Source organism: Cyprinus carpio, unplaced genomic scaffold, assembly GCF_018340385.1.
Source record: "Cyprinus carpio isolate SPL01 unplaced genomic scaffold, ASM1834038v1 S000006805, whole genome shotgun sequence".
Lineage (NCBI taxonomy): Eukaryota > Metazoa > Chordata > Actinopteri > Cypriniformes > Cyprinidae > Cyprinus > Cyprinus carpio.
Genome location: NW_024879391.1, coordinates 83818 through 101806, shown reverse-complemented (window position 1 = coordinate 101806; position 17989 = coordinate 83818). Strand labels below are relative to the sequence as shown.

Here is a 17989-nt window from a genome sequence, read left to right as displayed (position 1 = left end):
AGTTACGTATTGTTTTGATTAACAACTTTGCAGATTGTTTTCATTTAAGGATAGCTACGTTATAAACTGCAAAAGAGAGATTTTTCAAAAACCCATATGACCCGCTCTTTAATCTATGTTAAAGGAGCCGTATGTAGGATTGTGGCCTAAACTGGTACTGCAATCACTATAAAAATACTGTAGAGCGGTGTATCCCCTCCCCCTACCCCCTGACTCGAGGTTGCCAGATGAGCTGCAGGATTCAGCAGAAACGTAGACTGCTTCAATGGGCTTCCAATGGCAAGTGACGAACAGACGTACACAGTAAAAAAAAAAAATTTCTGTTAATTATGTTTATGCTTCATGAGAGATATTTTGATAAGTAATTATGTATTTAAAAAATTTACTAATTGTCATTAGTTAAATATAATCTAAAGATTTATGTCAGATAGCCAGTATATAATCGTAAAGATTTATGCTCGTATGTGACAGTATAATATGTGACAGTATAATCGTAAAGATGTATGCTCGTATGTGACAGTATAATCAAAGATTTATGCTCGATGTGACAGTATATCCAGAAGGATTTATGCTTGTACGTGACAGACAGACAGAACGGTAACTGTTAGTCTAACTTGTAACGTTATTTATCTATCATTTATGTAAGTACAAGCACAAGCCTATGTCACTATGTGTAACCAATATCAAAGATTTACAAGTACTAAAGTTTTTGTCATAAGTAGGCTAACAAATAACCAAAACATTTACAAAAGCACCATAACGGTGACAAATTCAATATCACCAATGGCTATCACAGGGTTGTTTTCAGTTCCATCAGAAAATATTAAACAGAGTAACTAAATTACATTAGCAATGGTCATACAGGCTCAACTTGCAGCATGTGTGTAACTTAGTCCACGATAGCACGAAGAATAAATGATCGAATCATTTTTCACTGAGGTAACATTAGGCTATCACTGTCTCAATTACGTTTCAAATTGCCATAATGGGCATAAGTAATGTTGTTTTCTCAGCGCCTCAGCATAATGACACAGAGAAACAGGCACCTGTAGCCCTGTAATGCATTGCTAATGTTAGCATACGTCCATGTGAGCTAACGTTATGTTACTTTGCACAAACATGCATAACTTTGTTCGACTATTTTTTATTTTTTTTTTATGTGTGAATTGTCTTTAAGTACAAGTTAGCCAAGCACAGATGAATCTTACCTGTCCAGGAGAAAATTAGCAACGTTGGCGTCTGTAAGTTCAAATTCCCTTCTCCTGTTTTCAGCCGCTCCATCTTTTCAAAAGCATCTCCAACCACAAATTCTGGTTTTATTTCGGACTTTGTGACGCAGAATTTCTGAATTATAACGAGGTCTTTTTGATTTAGTAACATTGTAGACATTTTTATCCGACTGGAGTTAGGGTAACACGCCAAAAAACAAACAAAATGAAACCCAAACATAACCTCATTTGTGTATGTCTGCCAAGTCCCCACTTTTTTTAAAAATGAAACCAATATCCCCCTTGGGGGGACTATCCTGGCCGGACGATTTCTTAATGTCTAGTGACACATCAGGGCCATTTTATGATTAATTGAAATAGATTTCTTACATACAGCTCCTTTAATGAAATCAGGTGACCTAAACACAGTCCTCAGGAATCACTTAATAGTGAAAACAAGCACCTTGTGTTTGGGGCCATTTTATGATTAATTGAAATAGATAATAATATTATATATTTGTTATAATATTTGTTTGAGGGAAAAAAAACACAAGTTTTATTCTTTGTATTATTTTTTTTCTGTTGCAGAAACATTTCTATTGTGTTCAAGTTTTGAGCAGAACATTTAGATACAGCATAGGTATAGCTTATGGTTTCATACTAGCTGAGAATTACAGACTAACTAAAACTTCTGGTTTCATACTAGCAGAGAATTATATTACTTTTACTTAACTATATTTACATCTGTGACCTTAAAGTAATCCAACATAATCAGTTTAGGTTACTTTCAGATTGTGGTGCTTGGATTATGTTACTGAATACTTTTTGATCTAGTGATTTGTAACTGTAACAAAATTCCTTTTTTAAAGTAAGCCTCTCAGGCCTAGATATTTCCACAGAGCCTATTTTTTTTTTTTACCATATTCATATAGCCTAAAACTTCAGCCAAGTGTAGTTTAACATTTGATGTTGGTACAGTGCTGTCAGAGAAAAAGAGTCTCATGAGAAAATTAGCAGGACTCATCTGTTCTGCAGGTATCTGGTCACTAAAATAAATAAATAAATTATTATTATACTTTTAAACTAGGGGCTGCACATAAAATCGCATGCTATATTTAATGTCCATAAAGCCGGTTCTGTAATCAGGGGTAAATCTCAATCACATGCAAGCTTTCACATGGAGCAGCATTTACTACACAGAGCCATTGTTCACTGACAAGCTGCACAAAATAAAACCGGTTCTGTAATCAGCAGAAAATCTCTACATCACATGCGTTAATTGTGCTGGAGCAGCATTTACTACACAGAGTTGTTGTTCAATGACAAGCTGTGCAAAACTACGATCATATTATGCGCATGTTTTGCACAGCTTGTCAGTGAGCAATGGCTCGGTGTAGTAAATGCTGCTCCATGTGAAAGCTTGCATGTGATTGAGATTTACTGCTGATTACAGAACCGGCTTTACTAACAAGATGTGCATGAAATATTGCATGTGATTTATCGTGCAGCCCCAATTTAAATACTCTGATGTGCAGTTGCTTTGTATATTGTTGATCATTTAAATGTAATTGTTTGAAACCCTTGATAAATATTATTAAAGAGGGATGTAAAAATTAATCTGCATTGTTTATACATTAGATTTTTCATTCAAAATTTGTAAAATAAATGTAATATTTCATTGAAGTAGAAAAAAAATAGTGTGGGGAAAAAATCACAATATTTTTTTTTCTTTTCTTTTCTTTTTCTAATACACATTGGCCACAATTAAAATACTCCCTCATTTCTGGTAATTCAGATAAGATTAAAACATCTTTCAAATCTGTAAAGACTCTATGCTTTTTTGTGTGCACTCACAATACCGCACTTTTGTAAAATAATGAATGTAAACATGATGTGCTTTCTTTTGCTGTCTCAGTCTCGCTTGAGCGCGAAACTCAGTGTATATCTTTGCCTTACAGACATCTATTGAGAGTAAAATGTCTACTTACAAATGAACCAATTCAAATAGAAAACAAATTTTCTAAGAGTTTGTAATCCATACTAAACATGCATACAGGAGCATCCACTACTGCGGAGATGAGTCAGTGTCACAAACTTTATTTCTTAAAACCTACAACAAAGAAAGCACTAGTTTATCAAATTATTAAAATGTTAATGCAGTCTCCTTACTGTTTTGACTGAGGTTCAGAGTTCAGTGATACATGGGGAAAAAGAGGGAGGGAAGGGGGGACAAGGTCATGAGGGAGTTCAGCTTCCTGACAGCCTGATGAATGAAGCTGTCCTTCAGTCTGCTGGTCCTGGCCTGGAGACTCCGCAGTCTCCTCCCTGATGGCAGCAGACTGAAGAAGCTGTGTGATGGGTGAGTTGGGATCACCTGCGATGCAGATGACTTTGCGGGTGAGATGGGTTCTGTAAATGTCTTGGAGGGAGGGAGCGAGAGAGACACCAACGATCTTCTCAGCTGCTCTTACTATGCGTTGAAGAGTCTTCCGGCAGGATGCGTTGCAGGCGCCATACCACACAGTGATGCAGCACTAGTCAGGATGCTCTCGATGGTCTTACATGGTTTATTAATAAATGTGCGATTAGTCAACTAATGCTAAAGATTTCTTATGCATCTTTTGTTGCGTATGTAATGTCCGTGTGCTTTGTGTAAAACAACAAACTGATGATTTATATGCTTAATAATTTGTAATTGTATATACATTTGTTGTGATTGTGGCTGGAATTTTTTTTTCTAGAAAATATTTACATCTTAACTTAAATGTACTGTAAGTAAAGGTATTTTATTGTCTCTGTAAACTTACATAATTTACAGGAGGTATATAATTCTCCTCCAACCCCCTCTTTTTTCCCCATCCTCACTGAACTCTGAACCTCAGTCAAAACAGTAAGGAGACTGCATTAACATTTAATAATTTGATAAACTAGTGCTTTCTTTGTTGTAGGTTTTAAGAAATAAAGTTTGTGACACTGACTCATCTCCGCAGTAGTGGATGCTCCTGTATGCATGTTATATACCTCCTGTACAGGAGGGGGAAGTCGTGGCCTAACGGTCAGAGAGTTGGACTTGCAACCCAAGGGGTTGTGAGTTTCGAGTCTCGGGCCGGCAGGAATTGTAGGTGGGGGGAGTGAATGTACAGCGCTCTCTCCACCTTCAATACCATGACTGAGGTCCCTTGAGCAAGACACCGAACCCCCAACTGCTCCCTGGGCGCCGCTGCATAAATGGCTGCCCACTTCTTCCGGGGTGTGTGTTCACGGTGTGTGTGTTCACTGCTGTGTGTGTGCACTTTGGATGGGTTTTAAAAAAAAGCAGAGCACGAATTCCGAGTATGGGTCACCCATACTTGGCTGTATGTTACGTCGAATTTCACTTTTTTCACTTTTTTTACTTTAAAATAACTATTTGGCCATTACATGATACATACACTTTCAAATAGGCCAAATATTGTGTCCATCATACTGAATGTTTAATTGTAATTTTTTTTATTTTTATTATTTTGGCCCAGTTCACGTAGCTAAAAAAAAGTTGTCTGCTGAATTGGAAATATATATACATCTCTATGACTACATAGACACAGTTGAGTTTCACTTTACTATACATTTTAGGTTTCTTTGTAGATGTGAGTCACTCCAGAGCTAATCCTGTCGATTGTTCGTTCTTTGAGCTTTTTTTTTTTTTTGTGCTTTAAGCTTGTGTGTACAGGTCGGCCAATCTGTTTAGTCAGTCAAAGTTAACCTTTTCAAAGAACAATCCCAGTCCAAGGCAGTGAGTGACCTTACATACGTAGGTAAGATATGATTTTCTCCAGATATTGTTAAAAAAAAGCTAACAAACATCATAGCTACGCATTAGTGAAGCATTCAGGAGAATCTTTCTGCCTTCACCTAAACTGCGATTTGCTCTTAGTGTTAATAGCATTCATTGCTATTTGCACTTAAATGTAAATAGCATCAATCGCTAAGAAAATATGCTATTTTCACTTAGTGTAAAATAGCATCTATTGCTATTTTGCACTTAATGAAAAAAGCAGCTGCCATATATTAATATTAAATACCAATATATTATTTTTTATTCTGTTCTATGCAGCAGAATCAGATATAACTTTCTTCGACTAATTATCCACATAATGTATATTTCTACAAAGCTATTATTATCAGATTATGTGAGCAGAGCATAGTGGGGAACAGATCAGCGAACGAGAGGGTAGCATCATTTTACCAGCGTTGCCATGTTACTACTGCCATGAATTCTGTATAAAGGAAATGGTCTCTGATCTCTTGTCAGGTGTTCTCCAAGACTCATAGCTGTTATCTTGGCAAATGGAGGTTGCAATAAGTATTCAAACAAAATGGTGCGCATGTAATTGTTGACAATGTATACTAGAGAAAAACATTCACTTCATAATAAAATCCCCTTTGTATTCTTATTCTCCAATGAAAAGTTAGATTTTTGTATGTTTTTAAAATATAAAGATCAAAAGAATTAACAGTGCAGATTTATTGTCAAAGGTTTCGTTTTTTCATATTTATCAAGGGTACCAACCATTTTTGCCATGACTGTATAGAGATTGTAGAAACATTGTCAAGTAAATGTAAGATCAGTGGAGATTCTCAACTGAGTTGATGTCTAATATTTTAAAGTTCTCTGGCCCTGAGATGTATTTGGCTATTAGTTTTTCACTTTACAATTAATTGTAAATCATTTTCGGGTTTAATGTTGTTTAAAGTTAAATTCTAGAATAGCTGATTAATCAGTTTGAATTTACATTTTCATTCCTGTTCTAGACTTTCAGACGGCAGTATCACTGAAGAAGGTTATAAAGCTCTGGCTTCAGCTCTGAGATCAAACCCTTCACACCTGATAGAACTGGATCTCACAGGAAATGATCCTGGACAATCAGGAGTGAAGGAGCTCAATGATTTACTACAGGATGAATGCTGTAAATCGAAGTCAATCAGGTAAAGATCTCATATCAAATATATCATATCATATCAAATATAAATATCAGCAACTGCACCAAAATTTTACATTTTGGGTTTGGGCCTCTGAATAAGGTGTTTTCCCCTCCTTTTCACAACAACAACAACAAATTTTGAAGCTACTACCATGCTATCTTTAAACAATTCCAAACTTTCGGCGCCATTACTTCTTTAATTGAAATCTATAGCTACCTTATTCCAGTGTTCCTGTGAAATATTTAGGCAGTAAAGTTATAGTACGCAAAACCTCTAGGAAATGAAATGATTTGTAAAACCCAATTCCAAACTCCTGAAGAACAACAAAAAACCAAAAAGAACTAAGTACAAAGGGACGTGAGTTTGTAGATTGAATTCAAATGCACCCAAGCAAGTCTATATTTTTCTGGCACCTCTTTTAAAAAATCTAAATCGCAAAGTACTTACTGTCTGCTAATGCAAAGCATCTGTGATTGCTGGATATTGTATTGTATTAACCCCAAATCTTCTCGGCGTTTTATGACTCTGCGGTAGGTGGCTAACCCAATGTGGCGGCTACCGCATGCGTGCATTACGCCGTGAGGGCTACGTGCATTAACCAAAAGCTGGCCGTGAGCAAGCAAAGTTGTTCTTTACGAAATCTACTGCCCAGGTGGGCGTAAAAGATTTTGCCTTTGTAAAACGGAAATCAAAGCAAAATAAAACAAAAATAACCCCAATATAACATTATAACATCTCTAAAAAATATTTAAAAATTTTTTATTAAAAATACATTTTAGGAAAGTTAATTTCCTGTAAAGGTGTGATAGCTGAGCATCTATAAATGCAATGTATAAAAAAGTATTTGCTACAAAGGCCTCTTATCAAAAAATAGTCAAGTGGCATATACATACATATTGGGCACATTCATTATGTAGCCAGCTAAAACTACACAGCCTTTCCTTTATGTTGTCTTTTGTAAGGGAGAAAACTACATTTCGATCTACAGGGCTAAGCTGTGAGAAATTCAAGAAAATAGGGCTAAACTCTGTGACGTTGAAAAAACTGTAAAATCATACAAAAAAATGGGCTATTAACTTGAATATATATGGTATTGGTATTTAAGGATGTGTGCATTCTGACTCATAGGCAAAAGATAAAAACAATTAAAAAGGTGGCTTGGAGCAGCAGTAAAAGCAGGCTATAGGCTGTAGTTCCTAATCCATATATTTTAGCACTATTGTGCGACATTAAAAGCAGAAATTGTGTACAAAAATGGAAACTTAAATTGGAATATCATATCGATTATTTATTTTAGGATAGGTTGCATTAGGCTATGCCATTATTAAGTTTCCTGGTTTAAAAGGTGGCTTATTGTTCCGTTTTACAGGCTAGCAAAAAGGCGTGAAAAAAATTTTGGCACTATCACTTTTCATCATTACTTTGTATTAATTATGAAAGGCTTTAAACTTATACTTAATATTTGCTTATTTCAGAGCAGCAGGTCCACATGTAAGCGCGGAGGGAATGCATGTGTGAAGCCCATAAAATGTAAAATACAAGAGCACATGACATGCGAACACATACAGCAAATAAATGAATGCTTCGGCGTTCCTTTGTATTAGGTAAGTAAATTTTGGTAATGTAATTTAGAAAATTACCCCCCTGATTCCCAAAAAATGCATCTATTTCCGTTAACAGAAATGGACATGCAGGAGATGTGGAGGGATTTCCAAGCCTAAACCTTATAGTGAAAAAACTGGGCTGGCAGCTTACCAATACCCTCAAGCAGTCCAACCAAGCCTGTGCCTCTTTCTCTCTCTGCATATTAAAAAGAAGTTCAGCTTTCCTTGTTTTTAATTGAAAAGCTATGTATTTCTTATTGCTCTTCATTATACCATTTCATAAAAAAAATGTTTGGAAACTTTTGCTTTGTTTTTTTTTGTATTCTTTGATTCAAGTTTTATCAATCCTATAGCCTTGCCAAATCAACATAAATTTGCTTACCATAAAGAACCTCTGTAGATATAGAACGACTTCTAAAGCATATTATAAATGTTAGTTTAAAACATTTAAAAGTGTGGCTCAATTAGGGGTGTGGATAGGTCAAAGTGTTTGTGAGGAGGCAAGCACGTGGGGTGAGTTAACGCAAAGGGACCCCTGCGTATTCCTTCATTCTTTCAAGTATAGAAAGTTGAAAGCAATTTTAAGTGGCGCTGCCATTTTTGCTCATATGGATAAGACTAATATTTCATTTGGAACTGTAAAATGGTGTATTTTTTATTTCCTTTTGGTCAGTATACCTACATAGCTACTGGCCAGGAGTATTTGTGCTTCTGTAAGCTAGGAGGAAATTAAACTAAATGCTTTCTCTGCTGGCCTTGCCTGTGTGTGTGAAATGTTTTAAAGCCGTGATGAAATGCAGCCTAAAGCAGGTGTGGTGGCAGTTTAGCTTTCCCCAAGCTGAAATTGATGTGGTTTATATATTAAGAGTAAGCTGTGCTGTATTGGCATATAAAACTAAATCTAAGTGGGCGCTTAAATATGTAAAATGCCGTTGGCTGGCTTAATGGCGCTTTCTAGCTCAGGGCTGAAATCTAGGCTGATTACACCAGATAATGTGAGAGAATAGAGATAAATACCACTATTAAGTGAACAGCAAAAATGTGTTTTTTGGTTCCTACATTAACAGCCTTATGTGAGGCTGGAAAATACAGCAGTGCATACAAATGTAAAAGCAGCAGGCCGTAGCTCTAATAGGCTGGTCTATCAAAAGCAGTATCAAAAGGCAGCTTGCTCACTGGCAGTCCAGTTTAAGTATAGTCCAGTTTATATATATATATGCATATTTAGCCTATAAGATTCAAGATTAGAATACTATAGGACAAAAAGGCCAAGGCTACCTACCATCTGTTTGATAAGGGCAGTTTTGTGTAAGCATGTGAAATAAAAAGATGATTAAAGAGGTGTACCTGTTCTAAGTGTAGCCATAAGGTGGGAAAAGGGAAGCTTGCTGGCCAAGCACCCAAGTGGCCCAGGAAAAAGCATTTCCCATAAAACCTTGATTGTGTGCTGTTTTTTTTTTTTTATTATTATTTTTAATACATAAAATAAATGTGGCAAATGCATTTTGGCTACCATGTGTGTATTCCCCTGCAGCCTGCTGTTTTTTTATTTTTTATTCTCTTAGAGTAGAGTGTCTATTTCGGTACTAAGAGCCCAGTAGTGTGAGCCTGAATGGGCCCACGGAGGGGCAGTTTGGCTCTGGTATCTTGTGGGGGTTAAAATAAAGTGTGATTTCTCTTTCTTCTTTCTGCAAAATGGAGTGCAAGCCTGATCTGCATTTCAAGCTAGTATGCGCAGGTTTAGAAAAAGTGGTGGTAGATAGCAGAGATATGTAGCTCAAGGCCAGCATTTTATGTAACTGTTCAGCCTGTCTCTCTTCCTCCTGTAGTTTCCTGGAAAGTGCCCTAAGCAAAAGTAGGGGAAGGCATGCATTATCTTTGGCTGTGCCTCGGGGTAAAAAGCCTGGCTAGTTACTGGAAAAATGCTGGATTTGAGTGCAAGCAGGGGAATAGAGATCTGGATGAAGAGGCATTTCTTGGCGCCTTTCGATGGACTCCCTAAAAAAAATGTAGGAAAAAATGTAGCGGAGTGAAATAAGTGATTTTTTTGCTTCCATTGACTTTTTCTGGAAGCTGATTCCAGTGTGTAGTTGAACAAATTATTTTTGGCTGGTTTTGTATTTTTATTGTATTTAAGCAACTCTTTATATATATATATATATATATATATATATATATATATATATATATATATATATATATATATATATTTTTTTTTTTTTTTTTTTTTTTTAAAATAAGTAACCTGAAAAAGCTTGTGGCTCCCAGGGCTGTGGCTGCCCAATGGTCTTTGGGAAGGAAGGTGTTTGGAAGTTTGAGTCCAATTCTTAAGCAGGATGGAAATCAAACATTTTATCAAATCCTAATGGGATATAAATCATTCCTTATTTCTTTTTGCTATATGTTTCTGAGTAGATGATAGTATTCCTGATTTCTAGTTATTACTTTGACATGACTACTGAAATCCACAATCTCACCTATATTCCTGACTTGAGGTTTTTTTTTTTTTTTTTTTTTGATCCCTAGAGTTTTGGGTTTACCTTTGAAAATTTCTCATCCTTTTATCAAAATACCCTGTTTGTTTATTTCATATCTTAATCTTCTTTTGTTTATTTAAAAGAAAGATTTGGCACACATCCAACTGTTACTTTCTATCAATACACTGGCTCAGGTATTCCAGTGGAACTGTAGTACTTTTAGTTTCTTTGATGAGAATTTTTGTTTGTTTTATTGTTTTTGTTATTAATGGGTTATAGAATTTGGTAGAACTGGGTGCCATTTGCGTAGCTGTGATGAGAAGTTTGGTTTCTTTTATTATTTTCATCCATTCAGACTTATGGTCACAATGTTCCGTAGTAACCTCTCTTCTGGTTTGATCTGGACTTTATGAAGAAGGCTGTTGGCAAGCCCTGCATAGTTACATTTTGCAGTTAGTAGCCATTATATCATATGTATAGTATACATTTTTAATTCATTCTAAATATATTTAATGTAATGTAAAAAAAAGGTGTGCTAAATATTGTATGTGCTGAATAGATGTAAAAAATGCTGTTTTTGTGTTACAGGTGAATAATTGTAGAGCTGACAGAGAAAAGTTCTAGCTACTGTTCTCTCCTCCAAAACCATCCTGAAAGAGGCTGAACCTGAACAACAGCCGTCGCTGGACTCAGGAGCAAAGAGATCTGTGAGCGACTGAAAGAATGCTGTGTGTGAGCTGAAGATACGCAAAGTGAGTAACAATTCACCATTAAAACTGCTGTTCATTTAAGCCAACACAAACGTTTATATTATGTCAGTGTGATTTTAGTTTTTTTTTTATTGGAGAGTGGTTCTTTTTCCTTTGACTGGTAAAGGAAACCTGGCGCATACCAATAAGAGTCACACTTTAACATGCCCTCAGGCCTCATATAAAACTTGAATTGGTGACTCACAAGCAGATGTGTTTGGTTTAGTGACATTGAATAGCTGAAGGGGAATCAGTGAACAAGACATTGGACCTGACTGGTACTGAGCAACTTTAGGGGTAATAAATTACATTCAATAAAAAAATGGATAGGATTGATTAATAGGATGAACTGTTTGAAAACATGTGTAAATACTGTTATCTTCCATTTCTTCCTCTCTGTCATACGGAGCCCTTGCACATGACATGCAAGGAAAAAAATTAAATAATTGTGTGCACGAGTTTACTAATTCCGTTCCTTCATGTACTAAAAACGGGAAGGCAAACGTTACTATTTGTTCCCTCAATTTATAAATCGATGTGAATGAAATAGTAAATCGTGCGCACGAGTTAGCCTACTATTTTTTCCTGCATTGCCATGTGCGGGGCTCGTACCGTCATTGCCTCTGCAGAGTGAACCAAATGGATTTTGAATGCTGCATCCAAAAGACTAAAAAATGATTTGCTCTCTGAATAATTAAGTTCTACAATTATTGATACAAAATGAACATTTGCCTTCTTGTAGTTGAATATTTTTGTTGTTGTTGTTGTTTAAACTAGGCTCTAGCTTAAAGTTCAAAAATTTTACTAAATATAATTTTTTAGCTTTTTGTGAAAATGATTTCTGTCTTGGTTAATCTGTGTCTCAGGTGCAGGCACTTTTCTTTGAAGTAGTACTGAGACAACTGTGTCGTATAATGTGCTTTCAATGCAGAGATAAGGTGCAGTTTTAGCCTTATGCTATGTTTTAAGATGTTCTTTAAGAAACAGAAGGGAAGACTAAATTGAGGCAGAAACTTGATATCATATAATTGTGTTTGTATTGATACATTGCAGTTATTAAGAAAGTGAAAGCTAGGGCTTAGTTTTAATTATAATAATGAGTTATTTAAAACTTTGGGTTGGCGCTTTAACTGTGGCAAATATCTGATAAGGTAAACTGTAGTGTTATTTAGTCATATTTGTTGATATTACGTGTGACGAATTAATCTCAGCTGCAATGTTTATTTCAATTTGTTGTTTTTATATTTTTCTAGTCTTTCAGGCTGCAGTATCAACAGAAGAAGGTTATAAAGCTCTGGCTTCAGCTCTGAGATCAAACCCTTCCCACCTGATAGAGCTGGATCTCACAGGAAATGATCCTGGACAATCAGGAGTGAAGTAGCTCAGTGATTTATTACAGGGTGGATGCTTTAAATAATGAAAAGGGACCATCAGGGTGATAATTTTGAAATGACAGAATTTACTGAATTTCATTTAAGGAAATTCATTCCATCATACAACTGAATTTCATGAGTCCTGGAACTCAAGTTTTCTTTTGTATTTTACTAATTTGACTAGTTCTATTTTACATTTACATATATGCATTTAGCCAGACGCTTTTATCCAAAGGGACTTCAGTGCTTTCAGGGGGGCTATACATTTTTTTTTTTTTTTTACCAGTACGTATTTTTCTCAGTAGAACTGCAGACAGTTATTCAATTCAATTCATTCAAGTTTATTTTGTATAGCGCTTTTTTACGATACAAATCATTGCAAAAGCAACTTTACAGAACAGAAAGTAAGGTTCTACAATATTTAGTAGTAGACTTATCAGTGGTGACTGGTCAGGTTTATGTTTATACGGCAGAACATGTCGGAAAAATCAATAAAAGACGTAAAACAAACAGACGATTAACACTATTAACAGCAATATGCAATTCAAACTTAGAGCAAATGTGGTAGTTCTGTATGTTGTCTGCTGGGTTAGCATCATCTGAGGTCCTCTGAGGGGTTGGCATCATCTCCTCTGCTCAGGTGTTCTGGATCCAGACTGGAGCTGTTGAAAATCCTAGTTATTAAATATGAGGTTTTATACAAAACTGAACCCATAAGGAGGATGAGAGCTACAAATGACACATAAATTATAGCATGGACTATCTAATCAAAGTTCTTCTTACTTCTTGCAGGTTTTTGAAAAGTCCTGCTGCACAGGAAGCGTGTGAGTATCTCACTGAAGCTCTGGTTTTTTGATCCATATTACTGAAGAACGGGATCTGAGTGGAGATAAATTAGGAGATCTGGATTGGGAGAAACTCTCTGCTCTTTTCATGGACTCTCACAGCAAAGTGGAGAAAATCACGTGAGTCAAACATCATCTATACATTATAACATCTCTGTTTAGTCATTATAAAGGACTTCCAGCTACATGTGGGAGCAGATATGAAGACCCGCTGATCTGATGTGTAATAAAATAATGCTGTTTTTTTGTGTTAAGGCTGAATAATTGTAAGCTGACAGAGCAAAGCTGTTCAGTTTACTAGCTACTGTTTTCTCTCCTCCAAACCCATCCTGAAAGAGCTGAACCTGAACAACGCCGTCTGCTGGACTCAGGAGTCAAAGAGATCTGTGAGGGACTGAAGAATCCTGTGTTGTGAGCTGAAGATACTCAAGTGAGTACAATTCACCATAAACTGCTGTTCATTTAGCCAACACAAACATGAGTTATATCTTATGTCCGGTCATATTGTGGTCCAAGTTGTGATTTTTTTTTTTTTTTTTTTATTGGAGAGTGGTTCTTTTTTTTCCTTTGAATTGTAAAGAAACCTGGCCAACCAATAAGAGTTCACACTTTTAACATGGCCCTCAAGGCATCATATAAAACTAATGAATTGGTGACACACAGCAATATTGTTTTGGTTTAGTGACATTGAATAGCTGAAGGGGAATCAGGAACAGACATTGGATGGACTGGTACTGAGCAACTTTAGTGGTAATAAATTACAGGGTCCAAATAAAACAAATGGATAGGATTGATTAAATAGGATGAACTGTTTGAAACATGTTAAATACTGTTTATCTTCATTTCTTCCTCTCTGTCCATACGGAGCCCTGCACATGACATGCAAGAAAAAATAAATAAATTGTGTGCACGATTTTACTAATTCGTTCCTTCAATGTACTAAAACATGCACACGATTACTATTTTGTTTCCTCAATTTATAAATCGAGTGAATGAAATAGTAAATCGTGCGCACGATTTAGCCTACTATCGTTTTTTCCTGCATGCCATGTGCGGGGCTCCGTACTGTCATGCCTCTGCAGATGTGAACCAAATGGATTTTGAATGCTGCATCCCAAAAGACTAAAAAAAATGTATTTGCTCTTGATAATTAAGTTCTACAATTATTGATACAAATGAACATTTGCCTTCTTGTAGTGAATATTTTTGGTTGTTGTTGTTGTTTAAACTAGGGCTCTAGCTTAAAGTCAAAAATTTTTACTAAATATAATTTTTTTTAGCTTTTTGTGAAAATGATTTCTGTCTTGGTGATCTGGTCCTCAGGTGCAGCAACTTTTCTTTGAAGTACTGAGAACTGTGTCGTATAATGTGCTTTCAATGCAGAGATAAGGGCAGTTTTTAGCCTTATGCTATGTTTTAAGATGTTTCTTTAAGAAACAGAAGGGAAGACTAAATTGATGCAGAACTTAGACTCATATAAATTGTGTTGTATTGATACATTGCAGTTTATAAGAAAGTGAAAGCTAGGGCTTTAGTTTTATTATAAATAATGAGTTATTTTAAACTTTGGGTTGGTTTTTCTGGGCTTTAACTGTGGCATATCTGATAAGGTAAACTGTAGTGTTATTTTAGTCATATTTGTTGATTATTACCAGTGATGAATTAATCTCAGCTGCAATGTTATTTCAATTTGTGTTTTTATTTTTTCTAGTCTTTCAGGCTGCAGTATCACAGAAGAAAGGGTTATAAAGCTCTGGCATTCAGCTCTGAGATCAAAACCTTCACAACCTGATAGAGCTGGATCTCACAGGGAAATGATCCTGGACAATCAGGAGTGAAGGAGCTAAGTGATTTATTACAGGGTGGATGCTTTAAATTAAAGACCATCAAGGTGATAATAATTTGAAATGACAGAATTTACTGAATTTCAATTTAGGAGGAAATTCAATTCCATCATACAACTGAATTTCATGAGTCTGGAACTCAAGTTTTTCTTTTGTATTTTACTAATTTTACTAGTTATATTTTACATTTACATATATGCATTTAGCAGACGCTTTTATCCAAAGGGACTTACAGTGCTTTCAGGCTATACATTTTTTTTTTTTTTTTACCAGTACGTATTTTCATCAGTAGAACTGCAGACAGTTTATTCAATAATCAGATTCAAATACAAGTTATTTGTATAGCGCTTGGGTACGATCGACTACAACTGCATTGCAAAAGCAACTTTATAGAAAAAATAAGTTTCGATCTACAATATTTAGTAGTAGCTTCATCAGTGGTGACTGTCAGTTTATGTGCATACGGGCAGAAATGTTCGGAAAAAAGAAGTTGAAAATTCAATAAAAGACGGTTAAAACAAAACAGACGCGATTAACCCTATTACCAGCAATTATGCAATCAAACTTAGAGCAAAATGTGGTAGTTTCTGTATGTTGTCTCTGGGTTAGCATCATCTGAGGTCCTCTGAGGGGTTGGCATCATCTCTTCTCAGGTGTTCTGGATCCAGACTGGAGCTTGTGTAAATCCTAGTTATAAATATGATGTTTATCACAAAACTGAACACCCTAAGGAGGAATGAGAGCTACAAATGACATTAAATTATAGCATGACTATCTAATCAAGTAGTTCTTCTACTTCTTTTAGGTTTTTGAAAAGTCCTGCAATGCCACAGGAAGCATGTGAGTATCTCACTGAAGTTCTGGGGTAAAAGTCCATTATTACTGAAAGAAAGCTCGTACTGATCTGAGTGAAGGATAATTAGGAGATCTGGCAATTGGGAGAAGCTCTCTCTTGCTTTTTTGATGGACTCTCATAGCAAAGTAAAGTGGAGAAAATCAAGTGAGGTCATCATCTCTATACATTATAAGCATAGCTGTTTAGTCATTATAAAAGGATCTGTCCAAGCTACATCTGGGCTGGAGCAGATATGAAGACCCTGCTGATCTGAATGCTCGTAATAAATAATGCTGTTGTTTTGTGGTAGGCTGAATAAATTGTAAGCTGACAGAGCAAAGCTGTTCAGTTCTAGCTACTGTTCTCTCCTCCAAACCCATCCTGCAAAAGAGTCTGAACCTGAACAACAGCCGTCTGCTGGACTCAGGTAGTCAACAAAGAGATCTGTGTGAGGGACTGAAGAATCCTGTGTTGTGTAGCTGAAGCTACTCAAGTGAGTACAATTCACCATAAACTGCTGTTCATTTAAGCCAACACAAACACATTTATTTATGTCAGTGTGATTTTTTTTTTTTTTATTGAGAGAGTGGTAGTTCTTTTTTCCTTTGAATTGTAAAGAAACCTGGCCAACCAATAAGATTCACACTTTAACATGCCCTCAGGCATCATATAAAACTATGAATTGGTGACTCAACAAAAGCAGATTGTTTGGTTTAGTGACATTGAATAGCTGAAGGGAATCAGGACAGGACATTTGGAGACTGGAAGACTGAGCAAACTTTAGTGGTAATAAATTTACATTCAATAAAAAAATGGATCGGGTATGATTGATTAAATAGGATGAACTGTTTGAAAACATGTAAATACTGTTTATCTTCATTTCTTCCTCTCTGTCATACGGAGCCCTGCACATGACATGTCAAGAAAAAATAAATAAAATTGTGTGCACGATTTACTAATTCCGTTTCCTTCAATGTACTAAAACATGCACACGAGTGTTACTATTTTTGTTCCCTCAATTGAATAAATCGAGTGAATGAATGAATTATAAAATCGCGTGAGCGTGCACGAGATTTAGCCTACTAATTTTTTTCCTGCATGCCATGTGTCGGGGCTCCGTACTGTCATGCCTCTGACAGATGTGAACCAAAATGGATTTTGAATGCTGCATCCAAAAGCAACTAAAAAATGTATTTGCTCTTGATAATTAAGTTCTACAATTATTTGATACAAAATGAACATGTTGCCTTCTCGTAGTAGCGAAGTTTTTTGTGTGTGTTGTTGTGTTTGTTTGAAACTTAGGGCTCTAGCTTAAAGTTTCAAAAATTTTACTAAAATATAATACATTTTTTTAGCTTTTTGTGAAAATGATATTCTGTCTAGGTATCTGTGTCTCAGGTGCAGCAGCACTTTTCTTTGGAAGTACTGAGAACTGTGTCCGTATAATGGTGCTTCAAATGCAGAGATAAGGTGCAGTTTTAGCCTTCTGCTATGTTTTAAGATGGTTTCTTTAGGAAACAGAAGGGAAGACTAAATTGGATGCAGCACTTAGACTCATCATAATTGTGTTTGTAATTGATACATTGCAGTTATTAAAGAAGTGAAAGTATAGGCTTTAGTTTTATTATAATAATATGAGTTATTTAAAACTTTTGGGGTATGGGCTTTAACTGTGGCATTATCTGATAAGGTAAAATGTAGTGTTTATTTAATTATATTTATTGATATTCCAGTGATGAATTCATCTCAGCTTGCAAATGTTTATTACAATTTGTGTTTTTATAATTTTTCTAAGGCTTTCCGACTGACAGTATCACCGAAGAAGGTTATAAAGCCTCTGGCTTCAGCTCTTGAGCTCAAACCCTTCCACCTTAACACCTGATAGAGCTGGATCTCACAGGAAATGATCCTGGACAATCAGGAGTGAAGCAGCTCAGTGATTTACTACAGGATGGATGCTGTAAATTAAAGGGTGATAATTTTTGAAATGAACAGAATTTACTACAACTGAATTTCAATTTAAGGTCTTTTAAATTCAATTCCATCTGCACAACTGATTTTTTTGCTTTTTTTTTTTTTTTTTTTTGCCAGT

The 17989-nt window shown here is 35.7% G+C and overlaps 1 protein-coding gene across 1 annotated transcript in view; it reads left to right on the top strand.

Annotated features, from left to right (window-relative positions):
- LOC109110613 (NACHT, LRR and PYD domains-containing protein 3-like) overlaps nucleotides 1-17989 on the top strand; it is an 80972-nt gene that overhangs the window by 16632 nt on the left and 46351 nt on the right. The window lies entirely within an intron of this gene.